Source organism: Nilaparvata lugens, chromosome 6 (assembly GCF_014356525.2).
Source record: "Nilaparvata lugens isolate BPH chromosome 6, ASM1435652v1, whole genome shotgun sequence".
NCBI classification, from domain to species: domain Eukaryota; kingdom Metazoa; phylum Arthropoda; class Insecta; order Hemiptera; family Delphacidae; genus Nilaparvata; species Nilaparvata lugens.
The window spans coordinates 33289389-33309090 of record NC_052509.1 but is presented as its reverse complement, the minus strand read 5'-3'; positions in this window follow the sequence as shown (position 1 = coordinate 33309090).

Genomic DNA, 19702 nt, shown 5'->3' with positions numbered 1-19702 from the left:
CACTTAAAAGTAATTGTGCTTCATTTGTAGTTTCTTTTTATATATGTTTTACTTTTATTCTTCATCTCTTCTCTCTGCCTCCTTACTTTTCTCTATTCTCTCTTCCTCATGGATAGAGCCTTCTGCTATCTTTTAATTATAACAATTAATCTGTCATTTTCCATTATCCACTAATTTCTCTTCTTCTTAATTCATCAATACCATTTTGTTCATTTTACTATCGTTTATTTTGTTTAATTATCAGGATGTATATTTTGTAATGATGTTTTTGTGCAATGGGTCTGTCGAGACCTAGCACACCATCAATAAAATCAATCAATCAATCAATCAATCTCTCTCTCTCATACAGCGACACACCAACTCTCAATTCACTCAGCGTGGCAGTAGATAGAGAATTGAACCCTCTATACTTGAAATATTGTAAAGCCTCAACCAGCTCCCAATAAGTACGGTATAGAACTCTTCACATCCTATGTAATATAGTATTTAAAATACTATGACAATTCATTGATCGAAAAAGGTTGTCATACTCAATATCAACCTGTTAAAAATAGAGACAAAAAAATTGTGATTCAATTTCAGCTTCCTCAATAAAATTTCCCACAAGTAGACAAAAATAATATAAAAAAGTTCATTTTTATTGAATAAAAAATTGAAATATGTTTATTGTACAGCTAATAAATTTTTTTGGGAAACACCGGTATTTTATTATTTTACAGTACTAGTACTTTCTTGCTATAAGTTCTTCATTAATAACATTAAAGTGCTCACAGAGTTTTCATTTTCGAGTATTTTGGATCTCCCGCGAACCATTATACTAATTCGAGGGCGCTGAATCCGAATCTGAAATCAAAATTTTGCTATCTCGATTCTTATGCGATTTTGATTTTGGTAACTACACGTGCCCGACCGGGAGAGCCTAAACACTCACGGATTTCGCCCCGAGCCGAGCCAAGCCGAGCCAAATCCGCGAGCCAAATCCGTAGGTGTGTAGGGCCCTTTATACTGAGGAAGAAGAAGACGTCACCACCCTTCTACTTGAACTCTAGATATATTGACGTGAGTTTATGTTTTACGTAAGAGTGCCCTCGAAATTTCGATCATCAAATATTCGATCAAATTAAATTTGAAAATCTCAAGCTTGAATAATCAATCATCATCGAATAATGAAAATCATAATAAAAGTGAAGTGGGAGATTATCTCATTAACGCTTGCAAGTTAGCTACATTAATAGTTATAAGTCATTAGCGTTAAGAAATATAATTCAGAATCTATTCTTCAAGGATTCATTTAAACTTAATAGATGCTTCAAATTTCCATTGCGGCCAAACCAACGAACCCTGAGATTAAAATTTTGATTGTTGTAACAAATTTGAAGGCCAAGTATCAAGCATTAACATGCCTATCGTACTGAATCATAATTGAATTTCCAATCAAAGGACTTTCTATTCAATTGTATAAAGCTCAGCAAATATAAAATCGCACATCATCATCATATTGTATTGACCTATTATATAACTTTTAATATTATAATGTACATTATTATACAGCAGAATCCTTAACTTGTGTTTGCTTGCTTTAATCTGTTCACCATACATGACCAATCTTATGCTATTGCACAGTATTTAAATATTAATTTGACTTGAAATAGTTTGAAGGGAGAACCACCGGTAAAATCATCAATTCAAATCAGTAATATTATAATACTGATTGAACTCAGTTTGGAAACAGTTATTTCTGAAAACCATTCAAGTTATCAAACCTACAATACTCACCTCAATCATTATAAGGTCATAAGTCTACACTGGAGCAGCATCAAACCTCACGGATTATAGAAGTTAGAAGGTATTTCTTTTTTTATTTTATCTTTGATCCCGTCTGATATGATTCAACATCTTTGCATAATTTGTTGAATGGTAACGGATCGGTTTGAAGGTGGGATTAAATTGTTTTTTACTAGAGCCCCTTGTATACTTCTTTCTCAACAATATCACAAAATTGTTCAAAAATAGTATTAAAATCAAAAAATCATCACAAAATAGAAGGAATTTTGTTTTTCTGTGTAAGTATTCATCCATCATGTGACTTGCTAATCTTACGTCAGTCTTCAGATTTCTCGCATATCAAGGAAAGGGATCAATACCGAGGCAACGACACAGAGCATAATCAATAAGCATCTTGTCTCGTTGTCTGAGACTTTGATTGTAATTTGGCTGCTTCGCTACTGCCATTGCTTCTTTTCTCACCAGCTGGTGCTCGGTTGTAGCTCGTTTGCAAGTAGAGCAAAAAACTTATTCAATTTGGCGGACGAGTTGCTGAATAAGAAATGATGGCAAGCTGTACAAAAGAAAGAAAAAGACGAACAGCGAAGAGTGAAGACAGAGATCGAATGAGGGGTGGGAGACGATGCTGAAAGAATGGAAAGAAAGAAGAAAGGAGTTGAAAGAACAGGAATGAGAAACACCTGACACAGCTGAAGGGAGAATAATGGGAAAAAATAGTAGACTGCGAATTGCCTTTTGATCATCTTCATGTTCCGACTGGGGTGTGATCTGCAGCAAAAACGATGTGATAAGGGAATTTTCCCAAACTGCTCATTGAAGGGGGCTTGGCTTTGTTAGATGTATTTCGTATGTTATGTGACAAATATGGAAAGGAAACAAGAATACTGTTTCTCAGACAGCTTCATTTGTCAAGAACGAGATTTATATAATTCATCGAATAAATACAACAAGGATAGTTGATTTATTGTATGATAAAAGATATCAATCATAATATGTCCTCTATAATAGATGATTTTGGATCCTATATGATGTGTTTTGAACATTAATGATCTCTGAAGCTTGATGATTTTGACCCAGCAGCCTGAACAAATAAACTCTTTAAAAATAGTGAACGAAACATACTACCAACATCTTTAGTTTTGAGTAAGGTAGCATTTCGTCTTGCTTCCAATTCTATGGTAACAGCATCAGACAGCTGATTTCACACTTTCAGGCTCACTAACCAGCCTGCCATCGTAGTCATCGGAGGAAAGTTTATAAGGCTCAGATACCTGAGACTGAAAATGGATGGAAATGATTCAATCAAGCTGAATATCAATCAAACAAGATTCCATTCCTAATTAGAGCCATTCCTTGTATTTCGTTACTCGCTATCAAACAGAAAGCAAACATGTTTATAACGTTAAAAATATATTTATATGACCTCAATTATAACCGTCAAGCGTCTGGTATCATAACATGTTGAAACTTTCTCTAGGAGATCTGAAGAGATTCTGATATTGGATAACTTAATAAATAATCTTAATTCCAGATGGTTTCTGAATTGAGTGGATCTGGGCGAAATAAGATGAGAAAAAATTGAATCGATTGTTAGGGAACCAAGATTTGCTGGCCTTGCATCTACCCGCTACCCGCGATCAACCTGCAATTGAGAATTGCTATATCTGTCAGAGAAGCAGGTGTTCAACGACTTGGAAGTCGTCACAATATTCTGCAGAGACTTCCACCCCTTCCTCTCCCTCGTCCACCTTTTCATCCTTCTTTCCCCTTTTTTTACTTTCTCATTTTCCTCTTCCTGATTCTCATCCTCCTGCTCTTCACCCACACCATTCGTATCAATTTCAACCTTTCTTCCATCATATACTAATTTATTCTCCTTTCCTCTGCGCCCGACATCAGGCTCGGCCACTGCAGTAGGCTAGTAGGCAGTTACGAACAGACTCTCTTCGATGAGTCGATTGCATCTATAGATAGAAATCTCCACTGATGTGAAAGAGTGTGAGCGTTCGTGTGCGTGTAAGGTGAGGTTAAAAATCAGGAGAAGAAGAGAAAAAAAGAAAATGAAAAGAAGAAGAAGAAAAAGGAGAAGAAGAAGAAGAAGAAGACGAAGAAGAAGAATCAAAGTAGATGATATCAACCCAACTGATCCTTCTTCAAAGACTCCCTGATCCAGTCTATCCCGAACCAAAACATATACATGGATTTGCAAAGCTTCCATCAACAATTTCTCGTCGTTATCAAGATAGCCTTACTACTCTCAATTTCATATCCTATTTGGCGAGTTCAAGATTCTCTCACAATGGGATTCTTGGAAATATACAATTTAATAGAATAGAAATTGAGTTATTTCTATGACGTGACGAAGTTGGAACAGTAATATACACTCTATCACTTGATAGCCACGTTGTAGGCAAAACATACAAGCACAATAGAATACAGAGGTAGATGAACAAACATCTTCAGCAGATGAACGGTGTGCGGAGTTTCAGAGAGATACTTCTGAATCTAGTGTTCTTGTATTTGTTTCAGATTTAGTTGTGAGTAAGGGGCATGATTTGCTGGTTGCAGAGAATAGACATCACCCTGCAATATTGTGACATTATTTTTGGCGTCGCATGTGCCCAGCTGGCAGTAGTCGGTAGAGCAAAAGATTTTTGAATACTATTAGTATTTTTATGCCTCCTGAAAGAGAAATACCATAAATTTCTTATCAGTTCTTCAAGGAGCTTAGATAATTATCTGCTTACAACGGCTGTAAACGGTGTCTGCTTTATTAACTTGCAGTTTTCACGACCGATCTAGTCGACTCCGCAATTATAGATGTTGAAGATATAGATGCATATAAGGGTTCTGAATTTTGTACTAGACAATATGGTATCGACACCAACACCACTCACTACCATCTGACAAAGGGGTCAGCAGTGTGAGATGATACCAAGCGGAATCAAAGGCGACACTCTATCAGAATACCTTATAAATTCTATTAATTTATAATGCTGCTGCAACTTAATAATATGACCCTTGGTTTCTTCCAAAATCGGCTGCGATGGTTCTGAATAATTTAAATAAATCTTGAGAAATTAAATCTTCAGAAATATTATGTTCTCAAGATAATCAATGCTGTATATCGTCAATTCATCCAACTTATTCGGCGAAGAATATAGTTGGTTGATAATTTAAATGGTTTGTCAATAATAGAATAAAAATAGGCTAGAACAAGATTGGTCATGCATGAAGACAGGATTATAAATGAAGGGTATACCATTCAACAAATAAAAATATATAATATGCATGAAAATATCAAACAAGCAATATTGGAAAATAGGAACGATAAATATAAAAATAATATGAGAGAATACTGTGACGAATCGTTCCAGTGGCTACTTAAGAAAAAACTAATTCTTTAAATCATATTGTGAAAATCAAGGTAGAGGCAGCAAACAATCTCGAAATGTAATGGTTATCAACGTTACCGCTAACTGATAACAATATCAAATTAAATCAGTCTCTTCCAGTAAACCAATTGAGTTCATATTGCTTATTATATTATTTATTCTATTAATTTGTAAAATTATTGTATTTGTAACCGAACTGGCGGGTAGATCTGGTAGCGGGCCCAACCAGTTCGGACATAAACTTAAACCTAGTTAGGAGGTCGGCCCAGTCCTGCCTATACGACCCTGGAAGAGGCCCTCTGAGTTCGAGTGGGTTGAAATCTCAACCCCAATGGGAAAGAGGCACAAACTCCTCCAGGAGACGCAGACCACAGCAGAACTGTTCGACTCTCCCTCTTATCTATTAAACATGCCTTAACTAAGTGAGAACAAGGCGACTGGAGAAACAACGACTGTTGAAATGAAATAGATTTAATTTACAAAATAAATTGAATAGATCAATATTATGTATCCCTCACTAGTTCGCAAGAATGTCCAATTAGTTGTTAACGTTGAAACATAAAGTTCTTCTGAACTCACATTAAATTCGAATTTTTATACTACACCAAATTAATGCCTTAGACATCGGCTTAAAAAGTAACATAGGTACACACATTTAAATACTCTCTACATCATGAAAATATGCAACTGTCGTCAGGATAATTGTTAACAAAATTATAACTGTCTTCTCGTTAATGGTACAATTGAATAAATTGGACAAATTTATTATAAGAGTTCCTCAATAGTAGGCGAGAGTATCCAATTAGCTGTTACCGTTGGAATATAAAAACCCTTCGCCACTCTCGTCCAAATCAAATTATAATAAAACACTAACATTTCAATTAAATAACATTCAGAGTAATTATCAACTTGGTCAATTAAATAATATTAAATAATAATAGCACAGTACAACCTATCTCTTACTCCAGCCGCCAAATATACTAAGATAAAAGTAATTCTCGACAATTCCAAAGGGAAGGTTCGGTCAAATATTAATCAATTATAGTGGCCAGAAAAGATTCACTCACCCGTGATAATAATTCCGAGGGTCACTTTCATTAGGATCCAAAACCGCATCTTGGCTTCTGGATTCAGGTTAGAGTCACACGAATACGTTGTTCCCGCGAATTAATTTATTGTTCTCACGGAAAATAATCACACGAATAAGTTCCACAAAATATATCAGAAAACTACAGGCGAACATTATCGTTCATACTTCAGGAATAAGTTCAACAAATTAGCCTATAACGAAAAACTGGAACCAATCCTTATTGTCCGTATCGCTCGAATAATTTCAACAATATTATAACGAAACACAAAGAAAGATTCTATCGTTCATATCTCACGAATTGTTCAACATAACACAATGAGTACAACGAATTAATTCGACATCAACTAAACACTAAAGACAAATTTTATCGCTCGTAGCACGCGAATAATTACAACAAATATAACGAATCAATTGAACTTGATTTTTATCGTTCGAATCACAAAATAAATTTAACCAAATATAACAATTAAAACTTATTTCACCGCAGTGCGTCTCGCGTTAGAGAGTAACCGTTCGCTCAGGAGTCCATCGCTGACTGACTCGAGGGCTGTCCATGGACATTACCCTAGCCTAAAACGCTTGGGAAACTCACCTTTTTCTCACGGCAGAGAAAGAGTGAGAGCTCAAAATTGGATGGAGAAAGAGATAGTTCCTAATGGAAAACTGTCACCAGATTGCAGTTTTTTCTCCACGAGGCAGAAGAATACGCTGTACTGTGCACAATTCTTATATTCTAAAACGCAATAATCTATTTCTCACACTAGAGAAAATTGAAATACCCTTACGTCTAGAAAAAAAATGAACATTAGAAAATTCAGTCCGATCACGCCATCGAGTCCAAAGTTCAATGATTTTAGATTGGCGTATCATGAGAAATAAAAAATTAAATTAATTCACCTCCTCTCAATAATTCTACCCATTTACATTGCACCCCCCTTCGGGGAAGGGTGGACATCCCCTTCCGCACTTCTAACCGCACTCTCTTTCTTTGACACCTTGGGAACTTTGGCTTTGTTTATGGCACTATCACTAGAACTCACTTGTTGGGTGGTGGTCACCTGGGGCAGAGGTGCAGGCGCCTCCTCGCCGCTGGTGGTGGGGGAGGTCTGACTGGTCAGCAGCCTCCAGGCCACCGCGCCGCCGGACAGTGCCATTACCATAGTGACCGCTGCTATAACGTAGTACCAGCAGGGAACCAGCTGGTCAGAAGACTCCTCCGCCTCCAACTCTCGTAGGGAGTTCATCAAGTGGTTGACCGTGACCTCTTCCACTCCACTCGTTCCAGGCCAAGCACGACCTTCTTGCAGACGTCTCGCCAGCTGCAGGCGAATCTGGGAAGCCGAGAATCGACCCTCAGCCAATGACAGGGCCGCTGGGATGTCGATGGCCACTGGCCTCAGTCGCACCTCGGTTCGACCACCAAGGCTGGTTGGTGCAGGAATCTGATATGAGGGGTGACTGAGTGTGCACCCCTTTATCGCTCGCATCGCTCCAGTGCCATGAAGGTGTAACTCGTCCACAGTCGTCTGCCCGCCCGTCTTGCATTGAGAGACGAATCGTTTCTCCATTGACAGGCTATATTTAGAAGCTGTTATTGCTCCGACGCCATAGCCAGACGTCAGGATGATCCTTAGTCAGCACAAGACGTGTGCAGTGCTGACGGGCGAGCGTGATCTCTCCCAGGAACAAGAGGCTCAGACAGGACGGGTGGTGTCTGGCATAGAGTGGTGAAAATGCTGGACAAAGGGTGAGCGAGCCCACTCGGTTACACTGTTCAAGCATTGATTCACTCAATGTGGAATAACGGTCTCTGTCCTTGCTGACAAATAGAATTGTAGAGTCGAGTTGGTAACGCACACTCACATTAGTGTGGAAGTCCTTGACGGGGAGTACAAGTGCCTGAAACATATCAAATCTGCGTCCAATTGAAGAGAGGGGTACAGTCAACAATAGTTTAATCACTCCACCACTGGTTACCGCACAAGTCTTTATCAACTGGTAAAACGCCATCACTTGAGAAATGTCTGTTCCAAAAACTAATTCTAAGCCACTAGGTAAACTTGACCGAACCTTTAACAATATATTTCTTAATTCTAAAGGCGATAATAAATTCATACTCAATTTGCCACGTTAGCAGGATCATTTAGACATTGTAAAATTTTTCTTAAATCTATTAGGGCCTTAAAAGTAGCAAGTTCTAATTCTTCTAACGCAGTAGAAGTATCCATATATACATGTAGTAAGTTCTCTACTTCAATAGTTTTCTTATTAGTTGTCAAAAATTGATTCATGAGAACAGTTAGATTACCATAGATTTCTTGTGAAACCCTTCCTAACTCTTGATGATTACGCTCCGTTTTCCGACTAAGTTCTCTAGTAACGGTCAAGTGTTCTCCTCCAATGTGTATTAAACTGGCAGTTTTCAATTTCGTCAACTCTTCGCTGTGTTGTACCTTCTCTAAGTCCTCACTCTCGGCTACTCCAAATAAAATATGAAGGATCTTTCCCCCCCCAAGTTTATTAATCCTCTACGGCTCCGTCCATAGTACAGATCGGTTAACGTTTGTACAATATCTTTCAATTCACTTTCCATTGTTATTATTCGTTGAAGTACTTTATGTTGAACTCCTAGAGCAGGGAGTTTCTCGGCCGCTTGTGCTAGCAGGTACGCTGTATCCTCTGTTCGTCCCTGAAGTTCGGCTACTTCTTGTCGAGTTTCAGTGAGATTGATTTCGATGACGATGGTCCACTTCTCTCCGGTAATAAGCGCCTCTCCCATACTTTCGAACCATACTCCCTCCTTGTTAGCTTCATGTGGAGAGTTAGACATCACACCTGTAACCAATTATATTCGATGTTCTATTCTGTCAGAGTTGCCTTTATTCCACCCTTATTCCACCATAATTCCACCACACCTCCATTAATTTTTATGGGTTGACAATTTGGTTACCCATTCATTCAATTTCGATCAATTCCAATTAAAAAACCGGTTTTAATGTCAAGTGCCAATTGAAGTTAACAATTTCTCTGAACAACGGTGACTCAATATTCATTGTTGCCTAGGAACGCTGATTCAACAAGGCTGTCACAAGGTAGAACCGTTGACCTACAATGTAAACATTGGACTCCATTGTTATAGTTACAACTGTCGCCGCTAGATTGCATAAGATTCCAATCGCAGAAATTAATAAATTTTTCTCTAATATTTTTCTCACGGCTGTCGTTCGTTTACCTGCGTGAACATGGTTGCCGTTTCTATTGATTTGTGGTAAACAATGGGTATTAGCTTAGGCGTGTTTGTCACTTTTCTTCTATCATGTAATTCGATACAATAAATTACCTTCCGTCACAATAATTCAACCCGTAATCTTGAACAAATCATTTTCCTAGATTATAGGCCTGCTTGCAAACCTTTCTATCAATCACAATAATATTATTCTATAGTCTCTAACGTTGTCATTTGTCGTTTATTGGTTTTATTCACATTTGTATTGAAGTACATTTTATCACAACAAAAGTTTTACTACTAAAATTCTTCCACTACTAAATCCTTACTAAAATAAATTGGAACGTTTCTTGTTCTCTTCTAGAACGTGGGCCTATTCCAGGGAAGCTCAACCAGGGCTCGGTTTGAGTACTACCGCCTACTCAATTCAACGATAGCCCTCACCCCTTATGGTTTTTACTAACCAACTGGTCATCCCTTACCGCAACAGCAATTATAACGTTCTCGAATCAGATACAATAAATTTCGTAATATTCCATTGAAAATATTCATAAACTATTCCACAAAATTCAATGACAATTCAATATTATACAGTTGCAATTATTCTCAACACGACTTACAAGATAACAATTTAACAATAACTAAACATCATTCCTCATCAATCTAATCTCAATTATAAAATTACAATCAATTACTGCATCTCTGTATCAATGTATCGAAATTAATTTTTATACATCATAGTCACATAATCTAAAACAATTCTTCCTAACACATTGAACTACAATAATCACGAAATCATCAATATCATCATAACATAATACAACAGTTAATATTTCATAGTCTTGGACTCAATCAAATTAATCGTTATCAATCAAAACATCAAATAACCATAACCACTCGTTATCAAATTACTCATCAAGTACAACATAAATCAATAATTCATCGAAATCATATTCTCATCGGAATCATAATTATTGAATCGCGATTAAGGATACATTACAATAATTCATCATTACATAAAAATTATACACAGTAGTCGTCAGCAATCGATAATTGCATTAATTTTCGTAAGCAGCATATGAGTTAGCAACTTTATCACTTATATTTTTATCGCACCTTATTCATAATCACATATAAATCAACAAAATAGCGCAGCAGTTCTAATCTATAATCGTCTAGTATTCATCAACATCATAATAACGTCATCGTCTTATCAATATTCATTCATCTTCATACTAATCGTAGATCGTTGTTTGTTTTTTTTTTGTAAACTAATTCCTTAATAGTTTGTCGGATCTACCTTCATCTCGTTTTGAAGCGATTAGCATGCCATTGTGTATGCCTTGACATCTTATAACAATAGGCGGCTGTCCCTCTTCTTTCCTTTATTTCATTTCGCTCGTGAATAGTGTATTGATCTATCACACTCATTCATTCTCGATAATAATATTATGAAATTTAATATTATTCATGGTCTTTTTTTTTCATCTCGATACAATAGCTTCTTACTCGAAATTCCTTTCCTATTTCGTTCTACTCCAATTATAACGTAATTATACTCCATTCAATGTTACATCAAATACATTAATTTTTCCGTACGAATTCATTCATACCTTAAATACCGTTTTTTCTACACTAATTCTCGAACGCAGTTTTCTGACATGCTCGGGTCATAACTTTCTCTCATTTTCCAAATATTGTTCGCCTACCCTAATTTTGAACGCAGTTTTATGACATGCTTGGGTCATATTCTCCTTATTCCTTATACTCTAGGTGATTGTGCGTGCTCTCGATCGCAGAGGATATGGTGATCTCTGCTCCAGATTTACACGCTCGGTTGGTTCAAAAGTGAGGTCCTGTGAATCGTCATCAAAAACGTTATCCGGTGAAGAGGGCTCCATCACTTCCACGTTTCCTTCTTCTGATCCCATCTCGTCATTGTTGTCGACGCGATTTCGTGATTCCTCAACATATTCATCTTCGTCGCTATCTGGCTGTTGATAAGGTTCTTCTTCTCCATTTGTTACGTTCATGTATTCGTCATTGTCCATTATATCGTTCTCGACTTCCTTCTCTGCTTTTGAGTCATTGGTACTATGTTTCTCCTTGTTACTAGATTTCAGCCTATTTACGTGCACTACGACTTGTCTCCCATCTGGTAGTTGTAATGCATAGTTCACTATCAATAACTTTTTAACAATGATAAATGGTCCATTCCAGGGTTGGTGGAATTTGGTCACCTCTCCCGGTTTGACAGCAGGGTCGTATAGATAGACTGATTCTCCAACTGCAAATTCTCTCAGCTTTCTCCCTTTATTGATTATCTTAGATCTTTTTTCAGCAGATTGCACGGATTTTTCGTGGGTTGTTCTGTAGGCTTGTGACAATTTATTCTGCAGTTTGATTAGATGGTCGCCCACGGCCGTCTCCTGGACTTCCCTTGGGATTACACAGGTCCCTGGAAATATCATCTCTCTTCCGTGTAGCAGATAATAAGGGGAGTATCCAGTCGATGCATGAGGGATAGATCTATAGGCGGCTAATACATATGGTAGCCATTTATCCCAGTCAGCTCCATCCCTCTGCACATAGTGTGCAATTGATTCATTCAGTGTCCTATGCAGGCGCTCCAATCTACCATTTCCTTCGGGATGGTATGCTGTCGTCCTCAACTTCTTAACTCCTAATAGTTTACACACCTCGGTGAACAGTTGGGAAAGAAAGTTGCGGCCTTGATCGCTAAGAAGTCGTCCTGGTACGCCGTGTCGGGTGATAACGTGGGTAACAAACACACGTGCGATCGTCTCTGCTGTCTGGTCGCGAACTGGCACGGCCTCTGCATAGCAGGTGAAATGATCAATGAAACTAACATAGTATCTATTGCCAGCTTGTGTTACAGGCAATGGACCAACTACATCGACACTTATCAGTTCAAACGGATATCCAGGTTCCTCTGCAGTTTGTAAGGGTGCTTTTAACATGATGGGTGTTTTCCTTCGAGCACACTCATGACATCTCATTACGAAATTTTTTACATCTTCGTCTATACGTGGCCAATAGTAACGTTGTTTCATCAAGCGGCTTGTTCGTTCTCGTCCTGGATGGCCCGCCCATGGCATGCTGTGGTTGAGCTCGATTATATTCATTCGCATAGATTGGGGTATAGCTAATTTCCACTGTCTGTTCTCTTCTATATTTTCAGTCCACCAGATTATTCCGTTTTCGCATTGACCCTCTCCAGTTTGTAGAATCTTATTACACCAATCATCCCCTTTTTGTTCTTTGACTATTTCTTCCTCTGATAATTCACAGTTTTCAATCGTCATTACAGCTCGACTAAGAGCATCACAATTTACATGTTTCTTCCCAGGTCGATGCACCACACTGTACTCGTATTCGGATAATCTTAAGGCCCATCATGTTAACCGTGAAGAAGGATCTCTCAAACTCAGCATCCATTTTAGGGCTGCATGGTCAGTGATAAGAGTAAACTTTCTTCCCAGGAGATAACATCTGAACTGGGTGGTTACTGCCCATATTATGGCTAAGAGCTCTCTTTCAGTTGTCGAATAGTTCCTTTCGGCTGTATTCAATTGTCTACTTGCATAGGCGATAGGTCGTTCCTCTCCATCAAAGTCTTGTGATAGTATTGCACCAACAGCCACCCCTGATGCATCGGTTGCTACTGTGAATGGTTTTGTAAAATCAGGAAAGGCTAGCACTCGGTCTGAACATAGGGTCTGTTTCAAGCTGTTGAATGCCTGTTCTTGTATAACTCCCCAATCGAATTTCACTTCCTTCTTTGTTAATTGAGTCATTGGTCATGCTATTTCCGCAAAATCTGGTACAAATCTCCTGTAGCTAGACCTAGAAATCCTCTTACTTCTTTCACGGTTTTTGGAGTTGGGAATTTTGCTACTGCTTCTATTTTCGATGGGTCAGGTTTCACTCCTTCTGCTGATACTACATGTCCCAAATATTGTACTTCCTCCTTTCCAAAATGACATTTTTCTAAATTGGCTTTCAAGTTTACATTCTCTAAAATTCCAAGTACTTGGTCTATCCGTTTGGCATGCTCTTGAATTGAACTACTGGCTATCACTACGTCATCTAAATATATGAAACATCCAGTACCTTTTACGGAGGCAAGAATATTGTCCATTAGTCTCTGAAACGTTGCTGGTGCTCCACATAGCCCGAACGCCATACGTTGGTATTCAAAATGCCCGCCTACCGTTGTGAACGCCATCTTTTCTTGATCTTCCTTAGCAATTTTAATCTGGTGGTATCCAGCAGTCAAATCGAGTGTAGAGAAATAACAGCAGTTTCCCAGATGTTCTAAAGTTTCGTTGATTAGAGGCAATGGATAGGCATCTGTTTTTGTAACTTCATTAAGGGCGCGATAATCAGTACAAAAACGGTATTTTATTGTTCCGTCAGTGGATTTTTTCTTGACTAAAACAACTGGCGCACTATAAGGACTCATAGATGGTACGATTACTCCCTAGTTAAGCATATCCGAAAGGTGTTCCTCTACTACTGGTCTTAAATGAAAGGGGACTCTGTACGGTCTTTTCCTGATGGGTCTGTCGTCTGTGGTTGGAATCTTATGTTCTACAGGAACATTACAACCCTCCGTATCTGGTTCCCCAAACACTGCCCAATATTTTATTAGAACAGGCTCCAGGATTGCTCTCTCTCTCTTCCTGGAAGGTGAGCTATTTTTTCTTTTATCTTCTGACGAATCTCTTGGCTATCACTTTCATCCTGCGATATGGTTGCTATAAATGGTCCAATATTTTCATGATCCAATAATTCACCGGTTAATTCGCTCGAATAATTTCAACAATATTATAACGAAACACAAAGAAAGATTCTATCGTTCATAACTCACGAATTGTTCAACATAACACAATGAGTACAACGAATTAATTCGACATCAACTAAACACTAAAGACAAATTTTATTGCTCGTAGCACGTGAATAATTACAACAAATTTAACGAATCAATTGAACTTGATTTTTATCGTTCGAATCACAAAATAAATTTAACCAAATATAACAATTAAAACTTATTTCACCGCAGTGCGTCTCGCGTTAGAGAGTAACCATTCGCTCAGGAGTCCATCGCTGACTGACTCGAGGGCTGTCCATGGACATTACCCTAGCCTAAAACGCTTGGGAAACTCACCTTTTTCTCACGGCAGAGAAAGAGTGAGAGCTCAAAATTGGATGGAGAAAGAGATAGTTCCTCGTGGAAAACTGTTACCAGATTGCAGTTTTTTCTCCACGAGGCAGAAGAATACGCTGTACTGTGCACAATTCTTATATTCTAAAACGCAATAATCTATTTCTCACACTAGAGAAAATTGAAATACCCTTACGTCTAGAAAAAAAATGAACATTAGAAAATTCAGTCCGATCACGCCATCGAGTCCAAAGTTCAATGATTTTAGATTGGCGTATCATGAGAAATAAAAAATTAAATTAATTCACCTCCTCTCAATAATTCTACCCATTTACATATTAAAATCACATCTATAGGTTAAGGGAATGTTGTGGTAAACCTAACCTAAAACGTTCAAACGCTTAGAAAACCAATATAGAGTCGAGATCGTTCAGACCTGCTTATTGTATAATATAATGTGATGGCATGTTATTCATAAATTATTATTTTTCGTTATTGTGTAGGAAAAAAGGAGTCTATAATAATAGGCTAATCAATATTATTAGCACAATAAATGAGTTTATTTTTGAAAAACAAATTATAAAAAAGATACAGTATTCTGATGTACAATAATAGCAAAAAGTTACAAATACTCTTTGTATGTAAGTTTACATTGACAAATGGTACTATTTAATTTTATTATAATTAATGTTAGAATAATCAACAAATAAATATTAAATAGAAGTGATCTTGCTAGATTCATTCCTGTTTGCACGAACAACCAATCAGAGGATAAAGAAAAAGATACTAAAATTTGAATTGTTGAGATGCAACATAGAATGTCGAGATCTCTGTTATTGTAATTTTATTTATTATTATTAATTCACCTACACTGTTGGAATTGAACTGTGTTTTGAAATGATTGAATTATATTTATGTTCTAATGTATTTATTCGTCTTGTGAGTCAGAGAATTGAATGTAAACAAAGGAATCATTTTTCATAAAAATATGACGTGTGCACTAAGTCACTCAGCTGCAACCAATAGCAATCATCCTATGCAAATTAGAAACAAAGAGATTCCTAGAATTGTGAATTGAATTTGGAGGAGAAGATTTTAGGCTGTTCTAGCACTGCCCTTGCCATAGTCACACGTTTTTGAGTAAGCTTGCATTCTTGTTGAAAAATTTTATGTAAATTATTATTAACTGTTCATTTGTGAATTTAAATGTTAATTGTAAAGTTCCTTTTTGTTTGTGGAGATAATAATTAACGTAAAATACCCGATTAAATCTACATAAATTGCAGAGTAATTTACCAGCAACACATTCTACTTGGAGGCCAGAAAATCCAGCACATGGCAGAAGAATAATTATTTGCGAACCAAGGAGAAAGGAAAACATAGTCGCGTGAGTGTTCTTCAAATAAATATATTGGGGCCCCATCTACGATTCATGAGTGATATAAATTCTATTGAAAATCAATGGTCATGACCAGATTGTAATCAGGGGAAATCCAACGTTAATCCACATTATAATAATCATCATCAAATTAGATCAATTTGTAATAATCTGTCTATCGATCAAGCTATTCCAAAGCAGAACTCACACCCTGTAATTATTATTTTTAACATACAGCTTCTTTCAATTTTTAAATCATTATTACATTGTAATCTGTACATGTCTGGTATTGTTAAACCAGAACACGTTATACAGATCATCATCATTAACTTTAAAAATCATTATTTATTATCTGCTTATCTTGAAAATTGTCAATATATTGAAATAACTGAGCATATCTTCCGGTTCGTTTCTTTTCTGAAAACCTTGATATCTCTTTGACACGTTACCATTGGTATTGTGATAGACCTCATATGGTCAGTGTAACAAGTCGGGAAATTAATTGAGTGGAAGGTTGTGGATGGTTGCTAATGTATCAGTGGATCACTGCGGGATTAATAAATATAGCTTTGCTCATATTTGCTTTTACATTGGTCACTGTTGGCAGCTTAGCTTATAATTTCCAGACTAAATTAAGCAGTGTATGCAACATTTTGCAGGATTTAAGTCAATGTAATCCAACACTGATAGGATTAGATTCTGTACTCAAACCCCTTTTCAGAAATTATGTTAATTTAATAAAATATTCATCATCAATTCTGATAGCGGTAAGAGGCACAATCGTACATGGATTTGTGATCTATATCTTTGTTCGGGTTGCATTGGCTCTCTATCAGAACAACAACCAGGTAATGATTTCAAGATCGCTTTGTTTAAGCTCAATATTATTGGAACACTCCAATCCTACATCTGGGATTAACTGCAGATTTCTCCACCAATTAAATAAATTCTCAGGTCTGATATTATACAGAGGGGCATATATTAGTAGGTATAACTTGAAACTTTAAACACACTTTTTTGCTCGAAATCCCCCTCCTCCCTCTACCATCCCCTGTTCTAAAAATAGATTTTCCCTTCCCCTTGCCCAGTGATGACGAGGGGGCTCTCTGTTCTAAAAATTGATTTTCCCTTCCCCTGCTCCAGTGGTGATGAGGGGGATGAAGAAAGAGAAAGAGATATATCTCTCTCTCACTCTCTCTCTCAAAATAGATTTTCCCTTCTCCTGCACCAGTGGTGATGAGGGGGATGAAGGAAGAGAAAGAGATATCTCTCTCTCTCACTCTCTCTCTCAAAATAGATTTTCCCTTCCCCTTCCCCATTGGCGATGAGGGGGGTGAAGAAAGTGAGGGAAAAAATAATTTCCCTTCAAGGGGAAAATTTCCCTCTCTACATCTATACTGACAGATTAAAGTGAATTGAGAAATTCCCTCTCTCTCTCTCTACATCTATTGCTATACTGACAGAGTAAAGTGGATTGAGAAATTCCCTATCTCTCTCTACATCTAATGCTACTCTCTCTCTCTCTACATCTAGTTATTCAGTTTCTCGAGCTTAATTCAATAGTGAAATTATATTTTTGATTAACTCACACTCTTTTTATTTATCTTGAAAAAACATTCCTAATTCTTCAGTCTACCTTCTCGCCTGTGAAAGTGTAAATCCACCTAACGGTACACGATGGTTCGACCGAACAGAGGCACACCGAGGAATGAGGTCAATGCTCCGAAGCCAGGGCCAGCTATTTCTGGATCACTGTCTGAAGAGACCCTCCGAATTATTCGACAGCAAATCGAAGAGTCTGTCCATTGTGCTGTATCAATGGCAGTGAAGTCTATCTTTGAGGAACTTCAGGCATTGAAGGAGGAGAACAAACAGCTGCACGATAGAATTCGTGAGCTAGAGGTGTCTTGTCACCTGAAGGTCGACGACCTCGAGCAATATGGGCGCCGACATTCCATACGTATTTTTGGGTAAAACTCTCCACACTTAGATCACATAAACACATAAACACATAAACCACACTCCACTTAGATCAAAATTTTGCCAATGTGAATGGAAATATGGCTCAAGTTCCTCTCTCAAATTTTCTATTTCTTCCTCAAATTCTTCTAGCTGCTTATGCTGTTCCCTAAATGACTGTGTGGCTTCAAAAAACTCAATTTTCCTCCGTTTTAGATCAATTTCATCCAGTTCTAGCTTATGCTTCTTGGGTGATAGCACTGTGATAGGAGACAAGGGCTGTATCTCCTTAACAGGGTATGGGAGAAGCTTACAGGTTATGTTTGCTCGTTTTCTTAAGACTTGTGGTATCAAGTTACCTGTTGCTACAAGGCCCAACTCATCTAGGTCAACAACTTAGGATATGGTAGAGAAAACTGTGGTTGACTTGGAGAAATATGTCTCACCACTCTTAATATGGCACTTTTGTGAGAAACTGACATTATTTTTGTTTGATGGATCCTCAAAAATTTCTACATAATTGATAGGTAGTAAATTGAAACTGAATGCAGAAATAACATGAGAAATTATTTTATTTCTATGTTGTGGGTCAGTGGGGAGCTTTACTTGTACTCCAGTCAATTTCTTGGTATTGCTATTACCCCAGTAAACATACTGTAGAAGATCATTATAGACGAGACAACAACTATTTTTCAAATTATCTGTCAGTTTTCTCAAAATTTTAGCCAAGGACACAGAATAAATTGGAGCATTTTGGAAATAATTTCTACTATCATTCAAAAGTGACAAGCTATCCCGAATAGGGTCAAAGGTTTTGCTATTGTCTCTATTTGTTAAACTGTAGTTATAGATTGTAGCTTCCAAACGTGTAATACCATGCATTTTGCCTGCGGGAGAGGTGAAAGTTTCCCGTAATCTTGAATCTGGACAGTCAATAAAGTCTACAATATGGTTACCTAACTGCTTATTTACACCAGAGCTTGTTATTTGACATACAAACTTATTATAAATTTTCACCCTCACATTATTAACCCAACTCAAGCAATCAATGCCAACAGTTTTATTGTTATCTGCTATCACATTATAGTCTTCTTTATATTCTCCTTGAAAGCAGAAACGATGATTTGTAGTTAGAAAGTCACACATCCCATTCTTGTTGAATATTCCAGCAAAGTCCTGTGTTATGTCCAAGTCTATTAGATAGAAATGCTCCTTTCTCAGCTGCTCCAATAATCTCGGTAGCTCTTCCATCAATGTAACAATTGGGACATCTGCAAGCTCCACTTTGTGAGATATCCCACAGGTATCCCCACTGGTTCCTGGTATTTTTGTTTAACTTCGATGTAATTGTCATTGCCAAGCACTTGTAGAATCTTTTGAGACATATCACCTCCACTGTGCAATAGGTAAGGCACCTTTGCTTTGACTCCATGTTTAGCTGACACCATATTAGAGAATTTGCCTCTTAAATATAAGTTGAATGCAGCACATATATCCTTTTCTAGAACAAAACGTCTCTTATCCATTGGCTCATGATCATCCAAAGCACAGATTTTCACAAGCATTATATTGTCACAAAAAGGTTCTGTAATAGGCGCAAGATTTGACTCATCCTGCACAAACAGTTCTTCCCCAGCAGTGTAATCAATATTTCCAATGTCTGTCACAAGGTTGTCGTTGC